This window comes from Vicia villosa, unplaced genomic scaffold (assembly GCF_029867415.1).
Source record: "Vicia villosa cultivar HV-30 ecotype Madison, WI unplaced genomic scaffold, Vvil1.0 ctg.000282F_1_1, whole genome shotgun sequence".
Classification (NCBI taxonomy): Eukaryota; Viridiplantae; Streptophyta; class Magnoliopsida; order Fabales; family Fabaceae; genus Vicia; species Vicia villosa.
This window is the reverse complement of record NW_026705120.1, coordinates 753,246-766,862: the sequence shown is the minus strand read 5'-3', so window position 1 is coordinate 766,862 and position 13,617 is coordinate 753,246.

Sequence of the window (13,617 nt, the reverse complement as noted above, 5' to 3'; positions counted from 1 at the left end):
GAAAAGAAGTGGGACTTACACTCTCTAATATTCGAGAGGCCCCTGTTTTATTTACATAAAACAGGGTGGATGGTTTTGAAAAAAAAGATGTGAGATTTATTGTTTTAAAAAACAGTTTGAAAAGTATTGTTTTGAAAAAGTTTTCTGTACAAAGAAAAACTGTAAAAGGAAAAAAAAGAGTGGGTCTTATACTCTCTAATATTCGAGAGGCCCCACTTCGTTTTGAAAATCATTTGATCAATTAAAAAGATTTAATCAATAATTTCAAAAAGAAATGGTTTATCGTTTTTTTGAAAAGAATCGCGATCGCTCGCTTTAAAACGATTTGAATTTGACAAAAGTCAACTTAATTAAGTTTAAAACAAGTTTTAATGTTTTAATTAAGACCTAAGTGATTAGGGTTTGATCAAAAAAGTATTTACAAGTGATTAGGTTTGAAAATTAAATGAAAAACAAAATTTAAAGTATTTAAAAACACTTAAAATGTATCATTTTAAACCTAATTAAAAACACATTAAATAAATCTTTTTTTGTGATTTTTTTTTGATATTGTCAAAATATGTATATTAAATAAGAGGTGTGTAAAAAATGAAGAGAAAATAAATTAATTTGATTGGTTAAATTAAATGTTAAAGTTGTGAAGAAAATGAAAGAAAATAGGTGCTAAAAAATTGGTTTTGTCTCCACAAGGGTTTGAACCCACGCACCCACGCTTGCAGACCAAAACATGGACCAACTGAGCCACGCTTGTGGCTTGTTAAACATACGCGTTCATTTAATTATATTTTGAAATTGATATTTGAAATTTCTGAACCAAAAAACGCGCCAAGAACACAATCCCAACTGAAATTTGAAAATCTCTAAAACTGTGTTGTTTTGATCAAGTGAATAGCCTATCTTGCTCGATTTTTCACCAGGAACATGATGGTACCATTTAATTTCATTTATTTTTGCTCTAAGATGGTTAATTTTCTGATGAACACGAAGAACCCTAATTCTATGATTCAATCTGAAATCGTGTATGTGCAAGTTATGATGCAATTGATTGAGGGTTAATGATCCATATGTATGCAGAAACATGATGGCAAAGCAATATTTCATTTATGATGCGTGCAAATATGAGTTTGAAGTTCAAGTGACTTACCTTCAAAAACGGCCAAACTGGGAATCGAATTCTGCAGTAGAGGTGTTACAGAAGTTGTTTGATGATCTGGATAGCTTCAATGGACCATATGGAAGGTGTCTGGATGCTTGGAGTGGATTGAAAACATCTGGATCAGTTGGTGGAACCCGATCTGCAGTAGGAGCAAGTGAGAATCGAGCTTGATGATTTTGATGTTTCAGGTTGATGATGAGTGTTTGGATAGTTCATATGAAGTATATGGATGGTGTTTGAAGTGTTAGTTTGGATAGAAATGACCTGGAATTGATTTTGGCATGATAAGGCTTAGGTTATGCAATTATGGAAGTGAGGTAGTGATTCTGAGTTTTGGGTGTTTTTGGGGTGTGTGGATGGATCAAACACTTCACATTTGATGTTTATGGGATGTTAGAACCCTCACTTTGCTTAGAAATTGCAAGAGATGGAAATTGCAATTCTCCCTCTTTGAAACTCATGAAACTTGTAACTTAAGAAAGAAGAGAGAAAACCTATGATTATGAGGTTTTGGTGTGATTTTGAATGAGGTAATGACCTCTATTTATAGGCCATGGATTCTGAATACAAAGCTTTGCAACTTGCTCAAAGAATGGTGATTTGGCTTAAGAGATAAAATGGAATCTTTCACATTAAATGCAAATGGTTAAAGTAACTAAACCATGGTTATTTTGGCCAAGCTTCTTATCTCTTTCCCATCTGTCTCAAATCAGAAAAAATATCTCCAATTATTGCCTCTATGCATCATTACTTGGTCCATTTGGCAATTTGGTTCATAACTTTGGCAAAATGACTTGAAATTTCAAGTGAAAAGTTCACTAATGGCAAAATTCAAAACCATAGCTACACTCCATATTTTTTCATGCTCTTGGACATTTTGGAAAGCTCATGTTACACACTTCAAAACCCTAGTTGAAAGTTTCTTCAAGACCTTTAAGGAAATGGGTGAAAAAGATCCATGAACTTTGAAGAAAATGAAGTTTTAAGTGAAATTTTCAAAAAGTACCAACTTTGAAGCACCATATCTCTTAAATGGTTGATCTTATGGAAAAAATTTATATGTGTCAAAGTTGTTTATTGGATCAAAATCTACAACTTTCATGTTGGAAGTTTTTTTCAGTTTGTAGGTGAAATTTTGAGAAATTCCCTTCCAAAGTTTGGAAAAAACCATGAAAAACACTTAGAAAAATTTTCTAAGTATGAAAAGTCAAATTTTTGACTTTTGATTCTTGATTGATTTTCTTGATTTTCCTTGATCAAATGACTTCTCATATCATATATTGATGATTCAAAACTTCAAAAGTCATGGTTGACCAAAATTCCCCAAAAGTCAATGGTGATTTTGTACAGTTGACTTTTTCAGACGAATCGCGTTTCTGGAGATTTCAAATGAAACAGGCTATCCTCATCAAATGAATGGTATGAATGGATCATATTGAGGCATTAGAGGATATTGAATCATAGTTTGAGTTGTGGTGCCATGTCCTGATTAAAAAGTCAGTTGTTCAGTGAATTAGGTCAAAAACCCTAATTGTCGACCTGATGAAATTGATGCCTGTGGATCTTGAATTGAGATACAATTTCCATTGTATATTGTCATAGGGATTATTTGAAGATGATTGAAGCCTTTGATTGACTTCCTGGGGATTTTTAGGGTTTCCCAAATGTGATCCCTGATTTCAGTCCCTGATAGTTCAAAACCCTAATTCTGAGGATTTGTCTGATCAATCTTTGTATAGGAGATGTTCTGAGCCAATGGATTAGGTCAAAATGATTCACTTGGGCCTTGAGGTCATGTCCCAAGTCATTAGGTCAAATTCTGAGCAAAAGTCAGGAGTATGCTGTCTTCAGTCAAAACCCTAATTCAGTCGATTCAAAGCTGTTGAGCTTGTTGAAATGAATCTCTGAGGACCAAATGTTGATTGTTGATGAAGATAGTTCTTTTGAGATGAAGGGAGAACAAAACCCTAATTGATTGTTACTTGTACTGATGAGTGATTTCCTGATTAAATCCTGCTGAGTCACAAGTAGCAAACACAAGCTATGCAATTTGTTAGAGATGCAAATGATGCATATGCTATGATATGAGGTGGTATCTTAGGTAAAAAATTGGGGTATGACAAGAGAGAGAGAGAGAGAGAGAGAGAGAGAGGAGAGAGAGAGAGAGAGAGAGAGAGAGAGAGAGAGAGAGAGAGAGAGAGAGAGAGAGAGAGAGAGAGAGAGAGAGAGAGAGGAGAGAGAGAGAGAGTAGATAAATTAGTCAATGCCAATTTTTTGTTGTTGATTATGACACTTGGTGAGATTCACTTTTTTATTTATGCTTTTGAAAGTTTTTTGAGAGATAGATTAAACATGTCCAACTATTATTTTTGTTAGTTTTTTTATATGTTAGGTTTTACGTCCCCTCGTCTTTTTTATTTTTTAATTTTTTATTCAATAAAAAACATTATTTAGTTTAGAATTTTTAAAAACAAAATTGATAAGATAATAAATAAAGACTTGTTATAGACTTTATTTTATGCATTTTATTAATAAAATTGTAATTATATAATTATAAACTAAATTAATTAGAGATTCTCTCGCATATCCATTAAATTTATAAAAAAAATGAAAAAAATTAAAAGTGACATAATGTATTTAATTTCTTCATATTTTGATATATTCAAATAGATAAATAATAACACTATATTCCATTTTGCTTGTGTTTGAATATACAAAATAGTAAAAGAATAAATTTATTTTGTATTGTTTGAATTTACACAAATAAATAAATAAAATAAAATAATTAGATAAAATTCTTTAGATGTGATTTTTAATATATTTAATAAAAATATGATGAGTGTATAATTTTCTCCCACCCATAAATTATTTTATTTTATTTTCACTCCCTAAATAATATTTATGTATATTTATCATATTTTTATTAAAAAAATAATAAAAACCACATCAAAAAAATTATCTAAAATTTCTCCTTAAATAAACTCGAACATTTTAGAATGCATTCTAGTACTTGTTTTTGTTTTTGTATTTTTAATATATAGACGGAGTAATAATTTTGTATTTTAAAAACTTGCTTTTAAAATTTTAAAAACAAGAAAATATTATAATTTTATAAACATTAATTATTTCTTATTTAAAAAATTTAAATACACATTAAAATAAACCTGTATAAAATCCGGAGGCTTTCTACCAAGTTTATAATAAAAAGTAGATAATAGTATCAATTAAAGCATTTGAATATATCAATACCGTTACAAAAAGGAAACTAGTTAAATCAATGAAATGATCAATTATCATAATAAGTCGTCCCCGGGTCAATCAAAAATGGAAATGTTGGTTTGAACAATTCCATGATGCAGTAACGGGCGCTTATATAAAAAGATAAACTTAGTTAATTATACCTAATAACTAGACGTTTGTCCGTGCGATGCACGGATATATTTTATTAAATTATTAATAATAAATAAATATGTTTTAAAAATAGTTTGAAATATTGTGATATTATATGAATTTTGTTTCTTAAGAAAAAATTAACAACAATTTAGTAATGTGTATTTATTAAAAGAAAAACTCTAATATAATTTAAAAAGATTAAAAAAATCTAAGGGTATAAAATAATCAAATTTACATTAGAGAAAAAAAAAGAAAAATATTGCACATATTATAAATTGGTATAGATAAAAATTATATGTACTAATTTACTTTTTTGCAATTAACAAATTAAATATCGTCATTATAATTATAAAATTAAAAACGTATGTTTGGAGAGTCTAAAATGAAATAGTAAAAAGATTTATGAGAAAAAATTTTAATTTAATTTTAATTGTTAAATATTATTGTTTAAACAAATAATTTGATTTCTATTTATTTAATTAACTAAATATATTTTGAATTTCAAATAATTTATTTAGGGATAAAATAAGATATTCAATAATTTTAAATAATATATAATTAATAATGATAATTGCATTATGAAGAGGAAAGTAATTTATAAGTTGTTTCACCTTTCATATGATGGAGATGGGGAGATACATAGATTTAAAAAGATGTAGGGAGTTATAACTTTCCACTAATGAGTTGTTATAGAGGTTTATTGATTTATTGTAATTAATTAATTAAATTTATTTTTATTAATTATTTAATTATTAATAGAAAAATAGTGGTAGAGGTGGTTGGTATAAAAAAATAAAAACTAATTAATATAAAACTAATTTAATAACTTCACAAATTAAATTTAAAATATTAAGTAAGAGCCAATTTTATAAAAATATAAACTTTTTAATATTTCACGTCATCATACTTTAAGTTATTCATTCCACAAAGTTATTACCCCTACACCTCTCCAAATCTTTTTACTAATCAATTAATAATTAAATTAAAAATAAAATGTCTTCAGAAATTAAATTTTGAAAAATTAAACATGACAAAAAAATTAACATACAATAATAAATTAAGAAATAAAGAAACTAAGAATAAAAAAACAAACATTATAAGAGTATTATAAGAATATAATTTTGTATAAAATTGCAAAATTTGCGAATGAAAATAAAAATCATAAGTAGAAGAATGATTACTCAAAGTAATATTAATAATTTCTTATCAATAATTCTTTCTTTTATAATTTTTGTAAAATTTATTAAAAAATTAATAAAGATGAGAAGTTGAGTTTTAATATAAAATGAGTTAGTGGTGATAGTAGTTATTAGGGAGGGAATAGAGTATATGAAATGAGTTAATGATGAAATAAGAAGAAAAAATATGAATAATAAGCATAATAAAAAAATAAAGTTAAGGAATATTCAATTAATTTTTTAACCAAACCTCTATTATAATACATCCCTTTTAAACGATTTGTTTGTCAACAAAATATATTTTTTTTGATGATTCAAAGTTTAAACCTACAAAAATCAATATAACAAAAAATTAGTAGACAATGATAAATTAAAAAAACAAAAACAAAAAAAGAATTGAAAAGATATATGAATAATAAACATATTGAAAAAATAAGTTAAGAAATCATCACATATGATAACAAATAATTTAATTAATCTTTTAATCAAACCTCTATTACGACACATCCAAATTGTTTGTCAACAAAATATATTTTTTGATGATTCAAAATTTAAACCTGCAAAAATCAATATAACAAAAAAATTAGCAAACAATAATAAATTAAAAAACAAAGAAGGGAAAAATCGTAAAACAACTTTATAAGAATATAATTTAGTGTGATAAAAAGATTGTTAAAGAATAGAAAAACCATAAGAAGGATGAAGGAGAAAACAAACTTCTAAAAGTGGAAAAAAAAATAGATGTAGAATAAAAAAAAATAGAAATAACATCGTTATTATTAATGAAAGGGGAAGTAAAAGTTCTTAAATAACATGAGAACACATGGGAGTTTAGGTATAGCAAAATGTGATAGAATAACATTTTAAAACATTGTATGAAAACACATGGGAGTTTAGGTATAGCAAAATATGATAGAGCAACATTTTAAAACATTGTACGAGGCAGTTTTATTATTTGTTAGTGGGGTAGTGGCTTTTGAATTAGTTAGTTAGTGATTTTTTTAATTGAGACATTATTTAATTTGGAATCGTGGCGTTAGTCAACTAATATTATATAAGAGAAAGTGGGTTATGAGTTTCATAGTGTGGGAAAATATTTATCTTGTGTGGGGATGTGGTTGAAAAGATTGAGTAAATAAATAGAGTTTTTAATTTTGGTAGGAGAAGTTATAAGATTATAATTTAGTATGGTTTTATTTTTACTTTTAATTAGAATTTACTTAGTTAATTAAAAATGAGTTTAGTGGGGTTAAAAGAAGTTTTAATGTTATCGTGGAAGTTATCAAATTTATGTTATTATTTTATTATTTTATTTGATTAATTAATGAATTGTTATGTTATAAATTTTAATTTTTTTATTTAATTAATTTTAATAGCAAGAAATTTTTATAAACGTGGTAGTTATCATTATTTTTTAATAATATTAGTTAATTAAGTAATTAAAAAAATGGAAGAGTGGAGTTATTTTTTCAATTTTTTATTTAATTAATTAACTAAATGAAATATGAGGTTGAATTTTTTTTAATATTTATTTAATTAATTAATAAAAAAAGAGTTATAATGTGAGATTTTTTTGTTGATTTATTATATATTTAATTAATTTATAATTTATTATAGATTTTGGCGGGAAATTTTGGTGGGAAGAACTTCTAGGATTATAATTTAGTATGATTTATTATTATTAATTTTTAAATTTTATTAATTGGTGAAAAAGATTTGGCGGGAAATTTTTGGTGGGAAGAAGTTATAGGATTATAATTTAGTATGATTAATATTTTTTAATAAATTTTTATATAATTATTGTGACAATTAGAGTTTTTCAAATTTTAATTATAAAATAATTTGTGTATGATCAATTAAACTTTATAATGAGATTTTAAATTAAATTAAATTTTTAATAATTATTTATTCTAACCCTAATAATTTTATTTTAATTTATTTTAGTATAAATTTTGGAGACTATTTATATGCTATAATTAAATATTTAAAAGTTTATCATACAATTAATTTATTTATTATCAAATATTTATGATGGAAACCAAATTTATTATCATTTATGCTTTTATTTATTTTTTTTCTGATCAAATTAAAATTTTTTTGTAGTTAGAAACAACCAAGACTTCATATTTTTTATTTTGTCTTTGAGATTCTTCTTCATTTTAGAGACGAATGAAAAATCAGTTTTTTGTTAGGGGTCCAATTTTATTTTTGCCCTGGGTCTCTAAAAAGTCGGGACCGGCCTAATATATATATATATATATATATATATATATATATATATATATATATATATATATATATATATATATATATATATATATATATATATATATATATATATATATATATCAAATGAGAACTTTGGTTATTATGAGAACTGAGAACTTTTAATAATAACTAAACGATTTAAAATCAATGTCTCATATTTCACTCAAATTTTAATAAACAATAATTGATAGATAGATTCTGGTTTAAATACATATCACATAAATGCATATATGAGCATTGATTTTAAATCGTATGGTTGTTATTAAAAGTTCTCAGTTCTTATAATAACCAAAGTTCTTATATACGGGACGTATCATATGAGAACGCTAGTTTTATGTGAGAACATAAGAATGAATATGAACCATTAAATTTTAAAATAAATGGTGGAGATTATGTGCCATTCTTTTTTTATCTGGCGGGCTGGCGGACTCCATGCATATTCTTGTCTCTGGAAGAATAACAACTTTTTACTTGCATAGATTGTGATGATTATTGAGATGTTTCACATCTTGTGAGTTAGATGCAATAGGCTTTGCACTTGAGCACCGATAAAGGTGGAGAGATCTCAATTCTATAGCTTATCGTGCCCTAGTATGTTTGGTTTATGGAAAAGCTTCCCTTGAAAATAAATTCGACAACTGCTTTTTGAAATATGACCTTAAGATGGCTTGCCCCTCATGCAGTAATGTGCCCCTGATTCACTAACTTTTGAGTGATATCTTTATGGGTTAAATATCTTAGTGGTCCCTATAAATATGACACTTTTCACTTATAGTCCCTACAAAAAAATTCATCGAATTTTGATCCTCACAAAATTTTCTGTCACAAATTTTGGTCCCTACCGTTAGATTACTCTAACGGAGGCTTACGTGGCACGCCACGTGTCACGCCACGTCAGTAACAGTCAACACTAAAGAAAAAGAGACAGATTGCGGGGGTTTTAAACCCCCTTTAAATAACTTAAAAAACAATAATTTTTTACAAGCAATTAATCGAACAATTTTGGTACAAAAATATGAAAATAATTTTTTGTCTATATCAAATAATTCCTGAAAATTAAAATACAAATTTTGGTACAAAAATCTGAAAATAAATTTTTCTGAAAATTAAAAAAAGATTTGATTCTTTTTCCTAAAAAACTATTTTTTTAGAAAAATAAATTCTGAAAATATATCATTCGATTTTATTATAATATGAATGAGAACTTTTATACATTTTAACACATATCTTCCTTCTTCTTCTAAACATGCTCAAAATTCCATTCTTAAACTGCTACCATTTGGTTTATTATAATTTTTGCTAACAACTCACATACTAACATGATTCTTATTAATATTTCTTATTAACTAATGTGATTTTAAATATAAAAAATTGCATCCTCTCAACATTTCAGATTTTACCATATTTTATTAATTAATAAAAAATATTCTATTAATATTTCTTATTGTGCCATCAGCCATGTATGTTTGTAGTAACAAGCCAGTAGGGGTTCTGTTTCATTTTTCTATCCAAACAAATTAAGGTTTTTCTTTGTTTTAAATGACTGCGTTGCTTTTAATTAGTTAGGTCTACATGTTTTTGCTCTTGAATAATGTTATTAAGACTCTTCAAATTGTTAACTGCAGAAGCAATTCAGGCAGCCAATTTTTAAGCAATTTAATGTGCCAAAGCAAGAGGATTCTTCTCAAGGAGTGACCTTTTCATTTGCTGGCCATGATCAGGAAAATATTTCCAGCAGTACATTTCATGCATCCGAAACACAAAATCAACTTGAACCAGTTACTTCCAAAGAAAACTCTATATCTGTTCATGATAGGTTAAGGATACCACTGTTCTTTCCTATGTTCCTTTTTGCTCTCCCACCCTTTCATTTCCTTATTTTTTTACTGTCATATGTTTCTTTAGGACTAGGGCAAACATACAAAAATGGAAGGAGATGGGTATAGTGGTGGGTGTATTGTGGTTTCAGTTAACCAACATGTGGTTCATTTGGTTTTGCTTTAACATGATAGATGAAGTGCTGCACATGTCTCAAATGGATATGGAATTGTGTTGATGACTGAACTTAATCCCTTTCTGAAATTTATGAAAAAGAAATTGCAAGGCTTTTTGGGAATTCACGTATCTCATTCATATGTTTGATATATTTTTCCTTAAAATTGTTTTGCTACTGAATTCATCAATTATCGTGCAATTTCATTATTTTTCTAATCACGCATCAATTTGTGTGTAATAATTAATTGAAGTCAATATTAATTAAAGTCAATATATATAAAGTGCTTACTGTATTAATCACTATTGTTTAGAAAGTTAATTTAATATATGACAACATTACTTTGACCCTGCATTCTCATTTTCATCTAACTATGAGTTGTGAATAAACATTTCCAACTTGCAATTCTAACTATGAGAGTATCAGTTTATTTAATAAAGTGCTTACTGTATTTACCTTGAAGTTTGTTTTAGTTATTACATTTTTTTCAAAAAAATAGTATTACTAATATTTTTGTTAATACTACTACTTTATATAAGTTTACTTGATTAATAATATTTGATTTTCTTTTGCTTATTTACTAAATTACCTACATTTCATGAATTGTATGTCTGTACCTAATAAAACTAGTTTTTTAAAACTAAATTAATAGCACTTATCAAATGATAAAAAAAGCACTATCAAATGCTAAAAAAGTGCTATTAAAACTCATGTTTGGTATAGTATTTGTAGGTTTGATAATGTGAAGAATGAGGGTAACAAAGATTTCCCTACCAACATTTTAATTGCTCCTAAAATTTTTTGATTTTTTAAGTTATTTAAAGGGGGTTTAAAACCCCCGCAATCTATCTATTTTAAACTAATATTGACTTTTATTGACGTGGCGTTACACGTGGCGTGCCACGTAAGCCTCCGTTAGTGAAATTTAACGGGAGGGACTAAAAATAGGAACGGAAAATATTGCGAGGACCATTGTTTGAAGAAAAATTTTGCAGGGACTAAAATTGAAAGTTGCCATATTTATAGGGACTAAAAACTTATTTAACCCTATCTTTATTGTGCTATAAAAGCGACTTGCCTCAGTATCAACCTTAGAGAGACTTGATGCATCTTGGAGTGATTGCCCCAGATTGAATGAACCTTGAAACAATTTTCTTCAGACTGGATGCTCTTTAGAAGGATATGCCCCTGATTGAAAAAGATCAGGTTTCTTGTTGATTGCTTGTTGTTGGAACTTCCTTGAGGCCAAACACTGATTTGCAAATAAAATTATTCATTCAAACGGTAATTCTAAGACAGTGCTCATGCAAGTTTTGAAATCATTTTGAGATGATATTGAGGTGTACGATGAACGGTCGTCGATTTATTCAAAGTGCGAAACATAATGCGATATGATACCATTATAGATTATTTACAAATATTTAAGAGTCAGGTTAACACAATCTTGATGAGTATGCTTTCAAAAGAAACCTTGCTTCAATTAGGTCTTTTAAGGGTTGTAATGTGGCCTGGTTCACGATTTTTGAAACAAAAGGATATAGGCTCGAAGTTTTAATTGTAATCCACCCATTTTTCGTGATGATCTTCAGTCCTACGTACATTTTATTAGACACACGCATTTATCTTTCAAGAAAATTTAAAGGTATGAGAATGACGGCTTGGGAACCAACGGGGTTTTTGCATTTGAAGTGGCAGTCACCTGTCTTTATTTGGTATTTTTGTTAGGAATTTTGGCGATCCTTCAATTTTTGATAGGATGGTCACCTATTTTCATTTTTCTCTCTTTTTATTCTCTTTTTCTCCTTTTCTTTTTCCCTAACTTTTACTTGAAATGTTCTTTTGAACTTTCAGTCCAGCGGGATGCCCTAATTTTTTCCTAAGTCACCTTCTTGGTGTTTGACTTAGCGGGCTTTTTATTTTTCTTTTTCTACTTTTCCCTTGATTTTCTGAAAGGCGGTGACTGTTACGTCTTTGGTTATTAAGGAACAACCATTATACTCTTGGATTTTTCATGATTACTTTGACACTTCTTGATGTGTGTGAAGAAGAGTATGTGGTTAAGCCGTTTAGGCGTTCAAAATGATTCTTTGAATGCACAGCCGAATTAACTGAAAACTACCCTGCCCTAATTAAAATTAAAAGGGTTTTTTAATATAGAAAGAAAAACCAACTTCTAGGCTCAAAGGGGTTAGCGAAGGATTATCATCCTTAATTCTCCAGTCTTTGGGAATTTGAAACAATGTCTTACATCATCAGGAAAGTATTATTTGAAAGCAATACCGTTTAGCAACTTGGGTATTTCGTTTTCATCATTCTCCCTCCGATATTTGCGTAAACAAAAATGTGATAAGGGAAAAGAAATGGAAGAAACACGAATATATTTTTTTCAAATTTTGTGAAAAAGAAAGAAAAAAATACGTAGAGTGAATACGAATGGATTGATTCAAAACATGCATGCTCATTTCATTAATATTACCATTGAAATTAACAATGTTTAAAAGCAAATAAACACTTAGCAAACAAAAAAAAACTACAAATGCAAATGATAAAGTAGCCCAATTATCTGCTTCAGGGATGAGCCATCCTGCCTGATCCCTTGGCTTTGAGGAGATGCTTCCTGCAATCTTCACATTTTTTCGGGTGAGAGGTAGTTCACCATATTTGGAACATCCATGAATGACAAAATCACATGATCAAACAGCTCTGGTACCATATACTTGAAGGCTCTGCAATTCTCAATAGTATGCCTTGGCGATCCATCATGGTACTCACATATTGCATTGTGTTTCAAGCTAGGTGGGTACGTCACTAGTGGCTTCAGCTTATTGGGAACATACACACATTAATATTCGCAATATAATACGAGTTAAATCAAAATGAACATACACACGAGGGTGTCACCTTCACATAAACTTCACATTAACAAGTCTTGCTCCGTAACACGGGTTCTCAAAATTATTTAAACATTTATTTCATTGAAAGTATCATCAAGAACTTCACACATCGCAGCGGAATTCATAGATTGAAAACATCTTTATTAAACTTCATAAGATTCATCACACTTCATAGATCCGAGTTTATAAACCAAAACACCATAATACGGTAAAGGCAATTCATCATATCAAAAATAAGTATAAAAGAAACATAATAGTTCCACGAACACACGATCTCGACCCCGATGTTACGTATTAGAGCAAGACTCCCTTTATTCTAACAAACAATAAAAAGGACTCCACGAAGCTATCTTCTAACTTTAGCGGACTACTCCTCATTACCCGCACATTACCCACGCCGAGGCAACATTCAAACAAAATGGTGAGTATTTCATAATTATTATATAATAAATAAGGAATAAATATAGTAGTGGTACACGGATAACTAATAACCACACATACATCGATACATCGTATCCCCATGCTTCACATACTTACTCACACATGCACATTATCATCTATTCACAATATCATTGTGTATTTCAATCACACTCGTCATCCAAATCATCGTTCACATAACAGATGATCAAGCAATCATTCAATCATGCAATGTTACAAACAATGCAATGAAACACCAATAGACTCATGCATGTGGTACCAACGGAAAAAACCAAAATTTTTAAATTAAAAGGTACT